This window comes from Notolepis coatsorum (assembly GCF_963971535.1).
Source record: "Notolepis coatsorum genome assembly, chromosome: 8".
Lineage (NCBI taxonomy): Eukaryota > Metazoa > Chordata > Actinopteri > Aulopiformes > Paralepididae > Notolepis > Notolepis coatsorum.
In genome coordinates, this window is record NC_140172.1 from 128,445,439 (window position 1) to 128,463,500 (window position 18,062).

Below are 18,062 nucleotides of genomic sequence, written 5' to 3' on the forward strand. Positions count from 1 at the left end.
TTGATGTAGTTTATATGAGAGAACGTTACATGTGCTTGATATAGTTTATATGAGAGAACGTTACATGTGCTTGATGTAGTTTATATGAGAGAACGTTACATGTGCTTGATGTAGTTTATATGAGAGAACGTTACATGTGCTTGATGTAGTTTATATGAGAGAACGTTACATGTGCTTGATGTAGTTTATATGAGAGAACGTTACATGTGCTTGATGTAGTTTATATGAGAGAACGTTACATGTGCTTGATGTAGTTTATATGAGAGAACGTTACATGTGCTTGATGTAGTTTATATGAGAGAACGTTACATGTGCTTGATGTAGTTTATATGAGAGAACGTTACATGTGCTTGATGTAGTTTATATGAGAGAACGTTACATGTGCTTGATGTAGTTTATATGAGAGAACGTTACATGTGCTTGATGTAGTTTATATGAGAGAACGTTACATGTGCTTGATGTAGTTTATATGAGAGAACATTACATGTGCTTGATGTAGTTTATATGAGAGAACGTTACATGTGCTTGATGTAGTTTATATGAGAGAACGTTACATGTGCTTGATGTAGTTTATATGAGAGAACATTACATGTGCTTCATGTCGGAGAAGGAGAACACTGTGGTGCCGTAGGTGCTGTCGCTGTCCCGACCCGGAGCATCCTCACTGGGTCTCTGGTCCTCCTGACTGTCCTCGTCCTCCCTGTGGGGGTGGGGGAGAGAGAGAGAGGAGAGGGAGACAGATAGAGAGAGAGAGAGAGAGAGACAGAGAGAGAGAGAGAGAGAGAGACAGACAGAGACAGAGAGAAGGAGATGAGGTGGGAGGAGCTAACCTGGAGGAGATGAGGTGGGAGGAGCTAACCTGAAGGAGATGAGGTGGGAGGGGCTAACCTGAAGGAGATGAGGTGGGAGGAGCTAACCTGAAGGAGATGAGGTGGGAGGAGCTAACCTGGAGAAGATGATCTGGGAGGAGCGAATCTGAAGGAGATGAGGTGGGAGGAGCTAACCTGAAGGAGATGAGGTGGGAGGAGCTAACCTGCAGGAGATGAGGTGGGAGGAGCTAACCTGGAGGAGATGATCTGGGAGGAGCTAACCTGAAGGAGATGAGGTGGGAGGAGCTAACCTGGAGGAGATGAGGTGGGAGGAGCTAACCTGAAGGAGATGAGGTGGGAGGAGCTAACCTGGAGGAGATGAGGTGGGAGGAGCTAACCTGAAGGAGATGAGGTGGGAGGAGCTAACCTGAAGGATATGAGGTGGGAGGAGCTAACCTGAAGGAGATGCGGTGGGAGGAGCTAACTTGAAGGAGATGAGGTGGGAGGAGCTAACCTGAAGGAGATGAGGTGGGAGGAGCTAACCTGAAGGAGATGAGGTGGGAGGAGCTAACCTGGAGGAGATGAGGTGGGAGGAGCTAACCTGAAGGAGATGAGGTGGGAGGAGCTAACCTGGAGGAGATGAGGTGGGAGGAGCTAACCTGAAGGAGATGAGGTGGGAGGAGCTAACCTGGAGGAGATGAGGTGGGAGGAGCTAACCTGGAGGAGATGAGGTGGGAGGAGCTAACCTGAAGGAGATGAGGTGGGAGGAGCTAACCTGAAGGAGATGAGGTTGGTGTAGCAGAGGACGGGACAGAAGAAGGTCAGGAGGAGCTTCCACACCTCGGTGCTCCTCTTCATGTCACCCCACCAGATCTGAGACAGTAGAGACTGGAGGAGGAGCAGGTTATCTTAAAACATCTCAAGCCAAAGTCTAAGTGTGTATTTGTCACATACACTATATACAAGTACAATGGCCGTCTGCATATAAGCCATATAACTCAGCCTAGCTTAGCGCAAATTAATGGAAGCAGGTACGGATCAGCTAGCCTAGCTTAGCTTAAAACTCCGGGAGAGGTGTTTTTGGCCAACAGCTATGCTAGCTGATCTGTATCTACTTCCATTAATTTGTGCTAAGCTAGGCTAGCTTGCAGCCAGATAGCTTTCTACTGAACGCACAGTAGAGGAAACTGGCATCCATCTTGTCGTCTGACTCTGGAGAAGACGGTAAGTGGTAGCCCATAAAGTAAACCCATAAAGTAAGGCCATAAAGTAAGGGCATAAAGTAAGCCCATAAAGTAAACCCATAAAGTAAGCCCATAAAGTAAACCCATAAAGTAAGCCCAAAATGTAAGACCATAATGTAAACCCATAAAGTAAGCCCATAAAGTAAGGCCATAATGTCAGCCCATAAAGGAAGCCCATAAAGTAAGACCATAATGTAAGCCCATAAAGTAAGCCCATAATGTAAACCCATAAAGTAAACCCATAAAGTAAGGCCATAATGTCAGCCCATAAAGTAAGACCATAAAGTAAGCCCATAAAGTAAGACCATAAAGTAAGCCCATAAAGTAAGCCCATAATGTCAGCCCATAAAGTAAGACCATAAAGTAAGCCCATAAAGTAAGCCCATAATATAAACCCATAAAGGAAGCCCATAATGTAAGCCCATAATGTAAGCCCATAATGTAAGACCATAATGTAAGCCCATAAAGGAAGCCCATAATGTAAGACCATAATGTAAACCCATAATGTAAGACCATAATGTAAGACCATAATGTAAGACCATAATGTAAGCCCATAAAGTAAGACCATAAAGTAAAACCATAATGTAAGACCATAATGTAAGACCACAAAGGAAGCCCATAATGTAAACCCATAAAGGAAGCCCATAAAGTAAGACCATAATGTAAGACCATAATGTAAGACCATAATGTAAGCCCATAATGTAAGCCCATAATGTAAGACCATAATGTAAGACCATAATGTAAGCCCATAATGTAAACCCATAAAGGAAGCCCATAATGTAAGCCCATAATGTAAGACCATAATGTAAGCCCATAATGTAAGACCATAATGTAAGACCATAATGTAAGACCATAATGTAAGACCATAATGTAAGACCATAATGTAAGCCCATAATGTAAACCCATAATGTAAGCCCATAATGTAAGACCATAATGTAAGACCATAATGTAAGACCATAATGTAAGCCCATAATGTAAGCCCATAATGTAAGACCATAATGTAATACCATAATGTAAGCCCATGAGCCCATAACGTGTTCCTGTAAGTGGAGACGACATGACTCCAGACAGACCAACTAGACTCGTGAGAAAGGCGTGGCGGCGACAGACAGACAGACAGACAGACCTGCACCCCGTCGTGGCTGAAGAACAGACGAGCGTCGGCGCTCATGCCCATCTGCAGGCAGGTGCTGCCGCCCCACACGGGGGACTTCCTGATGAGCAGCGTGAAGGAGCGCGCCTCGTCGCTCTGGTAGCAGGAGCTGAACACGTCTGCATCCACAGAGAGGGGAAGAGCCGTCTTTACCAAGTCAGATCTCTCAATAAAAGACGGGGCTTTCAAACTAAATGGTGTCGAGTCTCAACTAGGAAGTGGTCCGTACTGTACTTGTGTGCTGTATGATGACAATCCATTTGAATCTAATGTAATGTAATATGTAGGGCTGTCCCCGACTAAGGATTTGGATAGTCGACTATGATTGGCCAAAATTTGCCGTTAGTCGACTAAAAAAAAGAAATAAAAAATTTTATATTTTCTTTTTTTATCATTCCATTTGGGCTGTGAGGGGTGCTTAATGTCTGAAGGAGCCGACTGAAGGCTTCTTGTCCTCTGCAAAAGCATGCAATTGGTCCACTGATGGATACATCTTGATATTTGTCTAGTCTAGTGTGTTCATTAGATGGGTGAAATCCTCTTTCAGTGCCTCTGTGCCTGTTTTCGTAGGCAGTTAGCCTCTGGTATGCGTGCCATTAGCGTTAGCCACGCGTATAGGCCTCTTTTCTTTTGGAAAGAATGATAAAAAAATATATTTTTTTTTAATATAATTTTTTTTCTTTTTTTTGTCTTCGACTAAGGTTGGCAGTCGACTACGGCTCCTTTCGACCGATTAGTCGACTAATCGACTAATAGGGGTCAGCCCTAGTAATATGACATGATAGTAGTGTGTGTAAACTGATCCAGGGTCAGGGTTAATGTCATGGTCTCACCGTGCGCCAGGTTCTCAAACCTCTGAGCCAGATCCTTCATGGACAGCTTGGTCTCCGTCTCACTCTCCCACTTGGACAACTCTCTCAACAACTTACAGCCACTCAGAGCACTCAGCACCGACTCGCCTGCCTAGAGAGAGAGAGAGGAGAGAAGGAGGAGGAGGAGAGAGAGAGGAGGAGGAGAGGAGAGAGAGAGGAGAGGAGAGAGAAGGAGAGGAGAAGAGAGAGAGGAGAGGAGAAGAGAGAGAGGAGGAAAGGAGGAGAGGAGAGAGAGAGGAGAGAAGGAGATGAGTGGAGAGAGAGAGAGAGAAGGAGGAGAAGAGGATGAATGAATTCTTTATTTCGAATATTTACAAATATACAATAAACAAATATTTTTCTAAATGATTACAAATAAACAAGCGAAAGGATAGGTTTGAAGTAGGGATGTCCCGATCCGATTTTTTTGCCGATCCCGATCTTCAGAAAATCACGTGATCTGCCCCGATCATGTGATTTTCTGAAGATCGGGATCGGCAAAAAAAAAATAGGGATTTTTTTTTTTTATTATTCAACAAACATGACCATGTTCACGTCTTACTCATACTGAGGCCTTAGTTTTGGTTTTAAATTGCATATCATCATTCATTTATTTATTGTCACACAGAGCAGAAGAATTTTGCCAAAACAAACCAATAGTATCCAGCTGCAGAACGGCAGACCAGCCACACTCTCAGATCCAAACGCATTTCCTTTGATTTAATTATACATCAAATGATTTATGTCAAGGATTGCAATGCCTCGCTTGAATGAAGTTAACTTTTCACCTGGATAACGTCAACATTCAGGGTGAATGTAATGTGAGAAATTGGGATAAAAAAAAATTATAATAATACGAAAATAAAAATAAAATAAAAAAATATTTATCGGATCGGGAAAGATCGGTATCAGTAGATACTCAAAATCACATGATCGGGATCGGATCGGGAGCAAAAAAACGTGATCGGGACATCCCTAGTTTGAAGCCAAGTGGCTTATAGAACAACCTACACCTAATTCAAAAACAAAGGCCAATTCTGCAAAAAGGTTAAAGTTTGCAAAATGAAACAATCAACAAAAACCGATCCCGAAAAGAACATTAACACTTTCAGCGCCAGAGGGCTCTGTTTACTGTTACTGATACCGTTTAAAGTATACGAATACGTGGCAGTGTTTGCAGGGCTCAAACTATATTATATATCATAGCTATGGATATAATACTATTGCCCATTTGACCTCGAGTATCTATCGTTCAATTTGTGAAAAGGAAATAATTTTTTCATCCATACATTCTCGTTTTATACCGTGGTGAATATCAGTATAGTTTTAGAGTAATCCTGTCTTAATCCCAGAAAACGACGCTATGCAGCAATACGTGCATTTCACTCAAAACCGTGCCGTTTCTCACCTGTATCAACAATCAATCTGAAATCAACGCTATATTATCGGTATTATGTTTCATCATGAATACATGAAAGCGTTTTTCTAAGCTTTGATCGTCACCAACGGAATATGTTACACGCACACACTACACACATACGCTCGGATCACAGTGAATGGATTCTTGGATCAATGCAAGATTGATACCATAATATGTAATAATAATATATTATACCCCTTACATTGACTAGGATGTACTCCTAAAAGAATATTCCAATTATCTGATCGCCATTCCAAGTATTGATGTTGATCGTGTTGCCAACATAATCCACCAAAGAACATGAACCGGGAGTGCTTGATTCTCCTCAATCCATGTGTTATAAACTCTTGTCCTGCCCGACAAGGAAAACACGGCCCAGACTTTTTAGATTGACGCACAGCCAAAGCCAGAGAGTTTCTTTTTTTAAAACTTAATTTTTTTTAGCGCTTATCGCTTTTCTGGTCAAGCATGGCCGACAGAAACAGGTTGAAATGGGATGTAGAGCAGGGGAAGACATTCTGAGAAATGACGGCGGGTCCGGGAATCGAACTCGTGTCCCCCAGATCCGTGACGAGCACGGTTTTCCCCGACGCAGAAATAGCGCCGAGATATGCGGTGAGCTACGGGAGCTCCCCAAAGCCAGAGAGTTTCAAAGGATGTGCAATACCGGCCGCAAATTGGCAGGTAGCGGTATTGGACGTTTGCGATCTCAGACCCATTCCCAATGATAACATCAGGCTCCCTGGATGGATAATCAATGGAAATAGCGAATAAAATAAATAACGGCCAAAACCCGACTATACTCGGGTCTGGCGCTGAACGTTCGGCGAGTTAACCCGACTATACTCGGGTCCGGCGCGGAATGAGTTAAGCCAACATAGGAAAATCAATACTTAATCTACAATACCCGAGTTACATGGTAGAGAAAACAGATTCTAGGTTAGATTTGACTATAAGATTCTAGAACCCTGTTTTTAAACATCTTTTTAAACTTAAAAATACTCCTGCTGTTTTTTTTATTTCATCCAGGTAGATTGTTCCAGAGTTTCACTCATTTAACCCTTTCAGTGCCACGGACGACATATCTCGTTTTATTAGCCCCCCCACTGAGTGCCGACGACGACAAATATAGTTTTATTGTTTTATTAGCGATCTGAAATCATATTTCATCAACCGAGTTTCCCGTTCTCAGAATGGAAAAAAGCGCCCCCTATAGTCTATCCCTGTGTAACTGCAGGTCAGTCGCTTAGACTGACCTGGGATCTGTAGATATGTAGAGGCGGAGCCAGCTGGTTCCTTGTGCTGGCAAAAAGTCTGATCAACATGGAAGTCATCGCGGGACGGGAATCAGCCTGGAATATATATTCACAGCAGCCAATACTCAATCAATAAGCGTGATCGATATTTAGAATGGCGATCAGGAATTGGAATGATCTTTTTGGAGAACATCTGATCTGAGGTAAGGAATCTATTTTACCAGTCTTGGGATAATCAGAGTTGTATTCGCTGAGATCTCAGCGTTTGCCCTATGTGTGATGTGTCTGTGTGCGCGATCGCTGATGAGGAAATAAGAGAATCGATTTTTCAGCTTGCGTCCATAGCGTGCATACGTACACATATACTATCGATAATCTAGCGTTTATTTGAAAAACGATTCCAGTAAATGTCTTTTATCATGGAATCTTTATATTTTCCTTGAAAACGAGGGCTTTTCAAAATGCTATAAAACGAAAATGAACCGATAAAAAAACAATCCGCTTCGACAATGTTGACTGCAAACGAGTCATTGATAAAGCGACGGGCAGATTAGACACATAGCCATAATTTAAATCATAGATTAGGCGGTTTTAAGCTAACATTGAAGTGGATAGTGGCATTCAACGGGTAAATCAAGGTTAAGCAACGGCTCTGAAAGTGTTAACTGACACAGACATACTTTTAAGTGTGGTTCGAGCTCTAGGCTGTTTGAAATTGAGTGCTCTTCTTAAATTATACCTCACCTCTCGTTCTTTAAACAAAATTTGTAAATTACTTGGCAGTTGATAACTTCTAGCGGTAAAAACTATCTCTGCTGTTTTAAGGTCATGAAAGCCCAAGTCATTGTTTCCTAGCTATGTGGACTTATATTAATATGATCTATGTCTCTAATTCTCATATTGGCGCATTCTTCCAATTCTCCTCTCACAATATTCACCCTCACTGAACTGAGTCATCTGAAAATGTGCTGATCTGTGATGTCAGAGAGACACCGCTGCATGTTGAGACTCACACACTCCACTCAGTTACCACACAGTGGTTGGTGCCCAGCCTCAAAACGGCTTAAGATCTTGAGGTAGAAAAATGCTGTTTTTGAGGACTTGATTAGAAATACAAAACAATGAATTAAAAAAATAATAATTACAGAGGTGTTCCATAAACTCACAGGAAATGTGTAAAAGTGCCCAAATAGTGAAAGAAATAGTAAAATAGTTCCCCTTTAAGATACCTACAGCTACGCGCTGTTTTTTTCTTTACATACCGGTAGTTAATATGAGTTTTCCAGCTGAGGTGTTGGTCCATCACCAGGGGTGCAGTCGTAATATCAGAACTGCCTGGACGCTGCGCGCTCCCGCGCACACGCATACATGTTCCCTCGCATGTGCACAGACCAGCTCAAGCAAACCCCCCACATGCCGGGTAGTTGGCGCATGGCGCGACAGTAGAGTGAAAGTTGTGAACGCATTTTTTTGTGCGCGCGCGTGCACATCCGTGCGCGCACTTCTGCTCAGCGAACTGCTAGGATGGCGTGGTACCGAGTGGTACCACCACTGCCTCACAGTTTATCACGACACCCAAACAAGTATATTCATTTACTCTTTCAAGATGAACATTATCTATGCATATCTCTACTCGAGTATCCGGATGCATTTTCTTTATTACCAAACAAAATAATTTTATAAAATTGATAAAGTTAAAGAAATCGTTTGATAGGAATAAATTGTCTCTTAATGGAAACAAAACTAAATGTATGGTATTTGGTGGTGTTCCTACCGACTGTGAAATTAAACAGAATTTAAATGGAACTGAAATTGAAAGAGTGAAACAAAATTCTTAGGTGTGATTATAGATCACAACAGATCTATACAATATATCAAAAGTAAATTAGCCAAATCTGTTGACATTCTGTACAAAACAAGGGAGCTGTTGAATCAGAAATGTTTGCATATTGCTGAGAGACGGGAGTCTGAGGCGATGTCCTGAAGTCGAAGGTAACTCCTTTAATATTCATCAGCACAACTACAAGATACAATACATTACTAGAAAGCTAAACCTGCCACCGCTTAAATAGGACTGTTAGAGGTTCTAAAAGGTTCTACTATGACATCACCAACGTTCCAGCATAGTCAAAATCCCCCCGGCGGGGGAGGGAACAACTGCCCGGCCTCGGCGCATGCGGAAAACCGGGGGCGGGGAGGGAGGAGCGGCGTAAGTGCTCTCGCCCTCCCCGACACCCGGGGGCACTGACATCGGTGAGGTCGCCGGTGACTCCGTGGGAGGCAGAGGGGTGTACCGGCACCTGGTGGTAACCACGTACCAGGTCCACCTTTGAAAAGACCCGCTTACCCGCCAGGTGCACTGAGAAGTCCTGGATGTGGGGGACTGGGTGGCGGTCTGGCGTTGTAGCGTCGTTGAGGCGTCTGTCTCCATCCGGCTTAGGAACGATGTGCAGCGGCAAGGCCCAGGGACTGTCCGAGGGCGGGAGAAGAGGGTGGCGTTTGTTTTGGTCCAAGTCCGATGTGTTAAGAGGCCAAGCGGCTCGGGGGGGGGGGGGGGGGGGGGGTCATAATTTAGGAGCAATTTAGGAGCGGGTGTACTTCGCCCAGATATGAAGCATGAAGACGGAGGCAATGAAGAGTAGACTCATAACCAGCACCAGAACTGGACCGCGTAGAAGCGCCACATGCCTCCCGTCCCTGCCGACGCCGTGGTCCTGCCAGTGCTGCGGGTGCCGCTGCTCGTCGCTTTCCTCTGTCTGACTGTGGCGCTGCGGGTGCCACTGCTCATGGCTCTCCTCTGTCTGACTGTGGCGCTGCGGGTGCCACTGCTCATGGCTCTCCTCTGTCTGACTGTGGCGCTGCGGGTGCCACTGCTCATGGCTCTCCTCTGTCTGACTGTGGAGCTGCGGGTGCCACTGCTCATGGCTCTCCTCTGTCTGACTGTGGAGCCGGCTGCCCGGGGGGCCACGGTCTTGCTGAGGGACCGGCTGGAAGCCCCGACAGCACTTGCTGCTGGTCCAGGCATTTTGATTTAATGTTCCGACGTCAGCTGAATGTGACAGATTGAGCTGCTCTTCAGCCTAATGTCCACGTCAAGGTCACCAGTGTAGTGCCGAGAGACGGGAGTCTGAGGCGATGTCCTGAAGTCGAAGGTAACTCCTTTAATATTCATCAGCACAACTACAAGATACAATACATTACTAGAAAGCTAAACAGAATGCCGGTGGCAGGCTTAAATAGGACTGTTAGAGGTTCTAGAAGGTCCTACTATGACATCATCACGAACGTTCCAGATTGATCGGGCAGTACTAAGGTTCTAGAATGTACTGCCATGACATCATCACAAACGTTCCAGAATGTTCGGGCGGGACTAATGTTCTAGAATGTTCCTAACAATAGTTCCGTGGGTGAATTATGTACCATTACAATCAGTACAATATTGTATTTTTCACTTGTTGTGCCATACATGTCATATTGTGTTGAGGTCTGGGGGAATGTTTATAAAACAAATATAGATCATATTATTAAACTACAGAAAAGAACTATTAGAATAATAAACAAAGCTAGAATCGACAAATGCATTATTCATAAAGTCCTGCACATTCAAATTTGTAGATATGGTGTACATAAAAACTTTGGAAATAATTTTTTGTGCTAAGAGTAAAAGCCTACCAGTTTGTATTCAATGTCTCTTTCAACCAAGAGAAGGAAAGTATAATTTAAGAGGGTTATGTATTCTTAAAACATGTAAAAAAGTAAGAACTAATGTAAAAGCTAGATGGGTTTCAATTTTGGGAGTTAAATTATGGAATAGCCTTAGTGACGGGTTGAAGTTGTGTACTTCTCAGGTGAGATAAAAAAAAAAAAGCCTTAACACATTCGTGGCCAACCATGTCGTATATATACGTGTTTTGGATCCAACGCTTGAGGACCAACCACGTATAAATACGTGTTAAGGTTGTTTTGGCTTTTATTCCATTTTAATATCCTACTCAATGTCACCGAGCGGCACTGCAGATTTACCCTACTCTTGGGATTCGGAAAAGTGCATTACCGGCCAGATCCTCGTAGGGGCGCTGTCTCGATAATGCAGTGTTCCCTGTGGCAGAATGGATGAAGTTTTTTTTCATCCTGCAGTGAATTTTCCTGTTAGCCTGAAGCTATGCCTGTAGCATGTAGCCTGGAATACTTTTTGGGACGCTGAATTCAGTATGCAGTAACATGGACATATCGATCTACCAGATGGCGGTCGATAACTGGGAAATCCTTTTTGGGATCCAACCGGCCCACGGTAAGAGCTTTTTCAAGTAAATTTCATGCTGATCAGGCCTTGCTTTGATAGCCAACCAGCCGATCAGCGAATGAGGCTAATGCCGTTATTGGTATCAATAATCAGAAACTACGTCCCCGCCCCCCCCCCCCCCTTTCAAATGCATTCATGGTGGACCATGATACAGATAATATGCATTTTGAGTTTTAGCTCTAGCTTGTGTATAGCCGAAACGCCATTCGATTTAACGTTATTAGCCCTGTATCTCGCCTTCCAGGAATACCCCAGACCAATGCGGTATAACGTTCATATTCACGACGCTATAAAATGGGAACGTATGATGAAAAAAATATTTATTTAAGGCATATTGAAGGACAGTTTATAGTGTCAATTGACAATGACAATGGACAGATAGCAATAATATAAAGTATAGATTTAGCTCTACAACAGCCTCACGCACAATGAAAGGTTGTTATGATAAGCTGGCCTTATAGAGTGAGATTAGACGGATCCCAGTGGCCGTGAATGTGTTAAAAAGTAAAATAATTCAGGAGTACAGTTTTGAGTAAAACATCAAACTTTTCTTTCTTCAAAAAAGTTAAAAATATATATTTAATTGTCTTATCATGCAGCATATATATATTTTCTTTAATATATTTTGTTTTAAGAATTGTGAAGGATAGGCAAAACACATGTGCTTCAGCCTATTCCTTTTTTCTGTCTTTGAGTTGAGATTTTGTGTGTGAGCTTACTTTGAATATGTACATTTGTAAGTCCCCACAAGTGTGTTTTTGATTTGTTGTAAACAATTAACTAAACAATTCATTCATTAATTCAGGAGGAGAGGAGGAGAGGAGAGGAAAGAGGGAGGAGAGGAAAGAGAGAGAGAGGAGGAGGAAGGGATAGAGGAAAGATGAGAGGGAGAGCAGGAGGAGAGGAGGAGAGAAGAGAGAGAGAGAGCAGAAGGAGAGGAGATATGAGGATGAGAGGAGCAGGAGAGGAGATATGAGGAGGAGAGTAGAGATAGGATATATGAGGAGGAGAGAAGAGGAGGAAGAGAGGAGAGAGAGGAGAGGAGATATGAGGAGGAGATGAGAGATAGGATGAGAGGATATATGAGGAGGAGAGGAGGAAGAGAGGAGGAGAGAGGAGAGGAGAGGATGAGAGGAGATATGAGGAGGAGAGGAGAGAGAGGAGGAGAGGAGAGAGGACGAGAGGAGATATGAGGAGGAGAGAGAGAGGATGAGAGAGATATGAGGAGGAGAGGAGAGAGAGGAAGAGAGGAGGGAGAGAGGAGAGGAGGAAGAGAGGAGATGAGATATGAGGAGGAGAGGAGAGAGGGATGAGAGGAGATATGAGGAGAGCCCAATACAATAGATCAAAGAGAAACAACAGCAACACAACACAGACAGCTTCAGGTACCAAACCAGTACTGTGGTTAAAATGAGGAGCTAATAATTCACCAGAGCAATGACTTGTGGGATGAAAGACTTGTTAAATTGTTAATATGTTTGGGGGTTATGGGAACTCTATAGTGCCTTCCAGATGGAAGCTCGTCAAACTCACCATGAAGGGACTTCCCTGTAACTTTACTACATGACTTCACTGGAAAACCTCCCACATTCCCAGAGTTTCCCTATTTAGAACCTTCTGGACCCTCTGGGGTTAGAACAGAACCTTCTGGACCCTCTGGGGTTAGAACAGAACATTCTGGACCCTCTGGGGTTAGAACAGAACATTCTGTACTCCCTGCTCACCATCTCCCAGAAGAACTCGGCCATCTCACTGCGGTTCTGCAGCACGGCCCAGATGAACAGAGAGGCCCAGGGGTGAAGGCAGGCGCTGCGCACGGTACAGACAGTCACCACGGAGCAGCTTACTGGCACGCTGGGGAGGGGGAGGAGGGGGCAGAGAGAGAGGGAGGGGGGAGACAGAGAGAGGGGGAGGGAGAGAGAGAGAGAGGGGGGAGGGAGAGACAGAGAGAGGGAGAGAGGGAGAGAGAGAGAGAGACAGAGAGAGGGATGGAGGGAGAGACAGAGAGAGGGGGGAGGGAGAGGACGGAGAGAGGGGGGAGGGAGAGAGAGAGAGAGGGGGGAGGGAGAGACAGAGAGGGGAGAGAGGGATGGAGGGAGAGAAGGGGAGGGAGAGAGAGAGGGAGGGGAGGGAGAGACAGAGAGAGGGGGGAGGGAGACAGAGAGACATAGAGAGGGGGGAGGGAGAGAGAGAGAGACAGAGAGAGGGGGAGACAGAGAGAGGGAGAGACAGAGAGAGGGGGGATGGAGAGAGGGAGAGACAGAGGGAGGGGGAGGGAGACATAGAGAGGGGGGAGGGAGAGAGAGAGAGACATAGAGAGGGAGAGAGAGAGAGAGGGGGGGAGGGAGAGACAGAGAGAGTAAAGACACAGTACATAGTAAATACACAGTAAAGACAGAGTAAGGTGTGATGAAGGCAGTAAGACAGAGCAGTACTGCAGTAAAGACACAGTAAATACAGAGCAGTACAGTAAAGACAGTAAAACAGAACGGTACCCGCAGTGCTTTCCTCTTGGAGGTGATGCCACCCAGACCGAGCACTGAGAAGTAGAACGGCTGGCAGACGTCTCCCATGATCATCTCCAACAGCTGGGACACCTGGGAGTAGAGACGGCATGGAGAGTAGAGACGACATGGAGAGTTACTTAAGTGTTATTAGTAGGTTACAGGTGTAAGCATTAGTTTGCTCAGTATATTATGGCCAATTCGTTTTATATTGTTTAATAGTTAAATAAATAGATAAATGAAAAGCAACTTTTTTTGTATCAATATCTCTATCAATATCAGTATCAATATCAGTATCAATATCTGTATCAATATCTGTATCAATATTTGTATCAATATCAGTATCATATCTGTATCAATATCAGTATCAGTCTCACTGCATCCCTATAGAACATCTATTCTATAACCTCTCTCACCTCAAACAGACTGATCTATAGAACATCTATTATTATTTTTTTTATCTACTTTTTCTCCCCATTTTTCAATTTTTCTCCCGTCCCCAATTTTGCATTGTCCAATTCTACCCTCCCCTGTCTCGAACGTTGTTAGGCCATGCCTCCCACAAGCCGGCTGCAATGTGGACGAAGCCTTGCATCACGTGTCCCCTCCGCCTGAATTCTTTCCCCAATACATTTCCAGTTCCACGTTCGCCTTCTGCGCTCTGATTGGCCACTGACGTTTCTGGTCATGTGACATGTGCGCCTAATCGTGTGACGGCAAGTTCTTTCGACGGGCACTCTTTCGAAGTTGGTTAAGGTTAGAGTTTGTCTTAGAGCAGGGCGATAGAACACCAGCCCTGATTCCAAACTCTAACCTTAACCAACTTCGATTCTATTCTTCTATTCTATAACCTCTCTCACCTCAAACAGACTGATCTCCCTGGGACCACTGCGTGTGTTCGCCTCCGCCATCTTGGAGGGCGAGGGGTCCAGCACGTTGGCCAGCGAGCGAGTGGAGCATGCAGTACCCTGCCGCTCCCCCAGGTAGCGCTGCAGCAGCCGGTAGGCCAGCGCCCCGTCGGCCACGGAGCGGTACAGGACCTCCAGCCGGCCGTACGTCAGGTAGTCCAGGATGTTCAGGCCGTTCTCCGTGAAGAGGCGCACAAACTGAGGCTTGTCGTTCACCAGCGCGTCCGTCATGGAGTCCTCCAGGTCCTGGTACTGGCAGGGGTCAAAGGGGTCAGAGGTTATTCTGCCTGTGATATCCGCATGTACTTCAAAGACTGTGTGAAAGTGTAAGAAAGGGCTTCATCAACTTCAACTTCAAACTTCAAATTACTTTATTTTCCTTTCGGAACTTCATTTGTACAGTGGTTGAAAGACAAACATACAATCACAATACATACACTCACCACTATATATAAAAAAAAGAAATAGTTAAAACTACAATAAAAAGGCGGGCGGTCAGGTGGCGTAACGGAGATTGCGTTCGTCACCAACCCGGAGCGGCTGTATTCGCCTGTTCGAATCCAGCTCACAGCTCCGGGGTTGTCACCAGCTTGGCTGGCCGTTCACACTAATACAATTGGCAGTATTAGAGGGTGGGAGAAGCTGGCGGGGTGGGTCCGGGTCGTTGTAAACAGCGACTCCTACAGTTCGGTCGGGGCGCCTGCTAAGCGCGGATCTAAGGGGGGTAGTGTGATCCTTCCACACGCTACGCCCTCTCAGTGAGAATCCGCGCTGCCAGGTGAAAAGAAGCGGTTGATTGGCTGGACGTGTGTCGGAGGAAGCACGTGGTAGCCTACACTCTCCCAGACCGACTGTGGGGGGTAAGTGCGCAGCGACCAGGAAGGGGATTGGGAATTGGCATAACGACTAACATTGGGATGGGGAGAAAATCGGAGGAAAAGGGAGAGAGAAAAAAAAAAAAAAAAGAAAAAAAACTACAATAAAAAGACCACTATAAAAAAACACCAACTACATTAAAACTACAGTACTTAAAGCATGATATATTAAAAACCATGTGGAGCAGTTCTGTATGTATATAAATAATAAATAATAGTAGTACAGGTACATAGTATGTGTCCATCAGGTGGAAGGGGGAGTCTATTTTAAGTAGTCCAAAGTCCTTGGGGGGGGGGGGGGGGGGGGGGGGGGGCAGTCCGGCCTCCACCAGACCTAGGTGTTCAGCAGTCTGATGGAGGTTGGCACGAAGCTACCTAAGCCCCTTTTGTTCAGTGATGAAGCTCTGTATCGACGGCCTGAGGGCATTCGTTTGTAATGGGTGTGAAGGGTGTGTGTGTTATCTACAACTATTTGGGAGGCCTTTTAACTGTCCGTTTCTTGTGGATGCTGCTGAGTGGCTCCTGGTCCTTCCCAATTATCTTGCCGCTGATCTTAACGACCCTGTCGAGAGGTTTCCGGTTGATGGCACGCATCACTCCAAACCATGATGTGATGTTAAAGGACATTATCGATTCCACAAAGGAGTTGTAGAAAGCCTGCAGGATTGATGGTCGCACCTGAAGCTTCCTCATCTTCCTGAGGAAGAACAGTCGCTGTTGGCACTTAGAGTGGATGTTATCTGTGTTGGTCTTGAAGATGGTGGTGCCAAGATATTTATACTCCTCAACACGCTCTATTTTCTGGCCATTTATCTCCAGAGCTGGGGGAGTTGTGGACTCCCCCAGCTCTGTGTGTTGCAGGACACGGACGGACATCCAAACTGAAGCAATATGTGACGCGGCATGTGTTTGCTAATAAGGTATAATAAGATCCAATACATCTGTAATAGGGATACTGATACTGGTATTGGATATTGGTCTGATACCAGACTAAAACACTATATTGGTATCAGAACATTTCTGTGATACTGAATCCGATACCAAACGTGCCCGAAATCAAAGCAAAGTGACTTGATTTGCAAAATGTATGACACGTTAACTCTCAATATATCTCAATAATTTTTGTCCAATGACCCGATGATGAGTCTCTCTGGTCTCTCTCTCTGGTCTCTCTCTCTGGTCACTCTCTCTCTGGTCACTTTCTCCGATCACTCTCTCCGGTCACTCTCTCTGGTCATTCTTTCTGGTATCTCTCTCTGGTCAGTGTCTCTCTCTCTCTCTCTTTGGTCAGTGTCTCTCTCTCTGGTCAGTGTCTCTCTCTCTGGTCAGTGTCTCACTCTCTCTGGTCACTCTCTCTGGTCAGTGTCTCACCCTCCAGTGCACGTCTCCGTTGAACAGTTCACTCTTAGCGATGTCCACTCTGTTCCAGGTGACGGCCAGCTTCAGCTCCTCAGTGTAGGGGGAGGAGTCCAGAGAGGCTCGCTGCTTGCTGGCTGCACACACAGACAGAGAGACACACACACACACACACACACAGAGAGACAAAGAGACACACACACACACACAGACACACACAGAGAGACACACACACAGAGAGACACACACAGAGAGACACACACACAGAGAGACACACACACAGAGAGACACACACACACAGAGACACATTTAGAATATTTATTTATGTCCACATAAAGACAATGTTTAAAGGACACAAATATTATCAGTGCACTTGGACATTGTGGGTTATTCTGATACGGTCTATGTATTAGTGTTAGGTACCTGCTGTAATATAACTCATATTATGTACCTCCCACCAGCGCCCTGAGCAGCACGGTGTCGAAGTCGTCCGGACCCTCCTGCTCTCCGTGGTAGACTGTGATCAGCTCTCTGTTCTGGTAGATACTCAGAGCCTGGAGGACGCAGGGGACAGAGAGACCGTCTGGGCTGCTCAGGGTTAACAATATCTATATAACAGCTGGTCAGGGTTAGGGTTAACAATATCTACAATATATATATAACAGCTGGTCAGGGTTAGGGTTAACAATATCTACCATAACAGCTGGTTAGGGTTAACAATATCTACAATATCTATATAACAGCTGGTCAGGGTTAGGGTTAACAATATCTCCAATATCTATATAACAGCTGGTCAGGGTTAGGGTTAACAATATCTACAATATCTATATAACAGCTGGTCATGACTTCAGACGCTACAATATCTATATAACAGCTGGTCATGACTTCAGACTAGAACTGACTGAACAAACTGAATTTTGTTTGGAATTCGAAGCTTCAGGGCCGATATTCGATTTTAATTCGAAGCTTCAATTAAAAAAATATATATAATAATTATAAATCATTTTTAAACTTTTTAAATTAAAAAAAAATTATGTTGTGGGGCTTGTACAGCACTTTGTTCAACTTGTTCAGTGCTGTAAAGTTTAAACCTTTTTAAATCATAGACAAACAAAACAAAACAGACAAACTTTGCTTTCATGAAATATTGTAAGCCGTCATTTGAAGCTTTATAAAAGCAGCACAATGAACACAAATCTGTCAGTGCAGAGCATAGCTGTCAACCATCCAGTTTTTCCCGGGATTGTCACGTATTTCAACCTTCCTTCCCGCCCTCATCCCGGTTCACGTATTCTTCCTGTTTTAATTTTTTTTTATAAATTTTTACAAAATGGCTGCAATTCCCCTCCGTGACGACAGGTGGCAGCAGTGTAGATTAGAACG

At 44.6% G+C, this 18,062-nt stretch overlaps 2 pseudogenes across 2 annotated transcripts in view; both read right to left on the minus strand.

The window, feature by feature from the left end:
• Positions 1-18,062, minus strand: part of LOC311232946 (transient receptor potential cation channel subfamily M member 4-like) — a 78,502-nt pseudogene that overhangs the window by 23,207 nt on the left and 37,233 nt on the right. Inside the window, exons 9-17 of the transcript XR_014621071.1 lie at positions 17,131-17,233; positions 16,695-16,816; positions 14,401-14,700; positions 13,532-13,633; positions 12,761-12,890; positions 4,040-4,169; positions 3,180-3,325; positions 1,585-1,697; positions 590-700 (exon numbers count right to left, since the gene is read on the minus strand). The product of XR_014621071.1 is annotated as a transient receptor potential cation channel subfamily M member 4-like (transcript). The remainder of the gene's footprint in view (positions 1-589; positions 701-1,584; positions 1,698-3,179; positions 3,326-4,039; positions 4,170-12,760; positions 12,891-13,531; positions 13,634-14,400; positions 14,701-16,694; positions 16,817-17,130; positions 17,234-18,062) is intronic.
• LOC311232947 (protein transport protein Sec61 subunit beta-like) lies at positions 9,316-9,758 on the minus strand (annotated as a pseudogene). Its single transcript has 2 exons — positions 9,650-9,758; positions 9,316-9,493 (listed from the first exon to the last, which is right to left on the minus strand). The product of its transcript is annotated as a protein transport protein Sec61 subunit beta-like (transcript).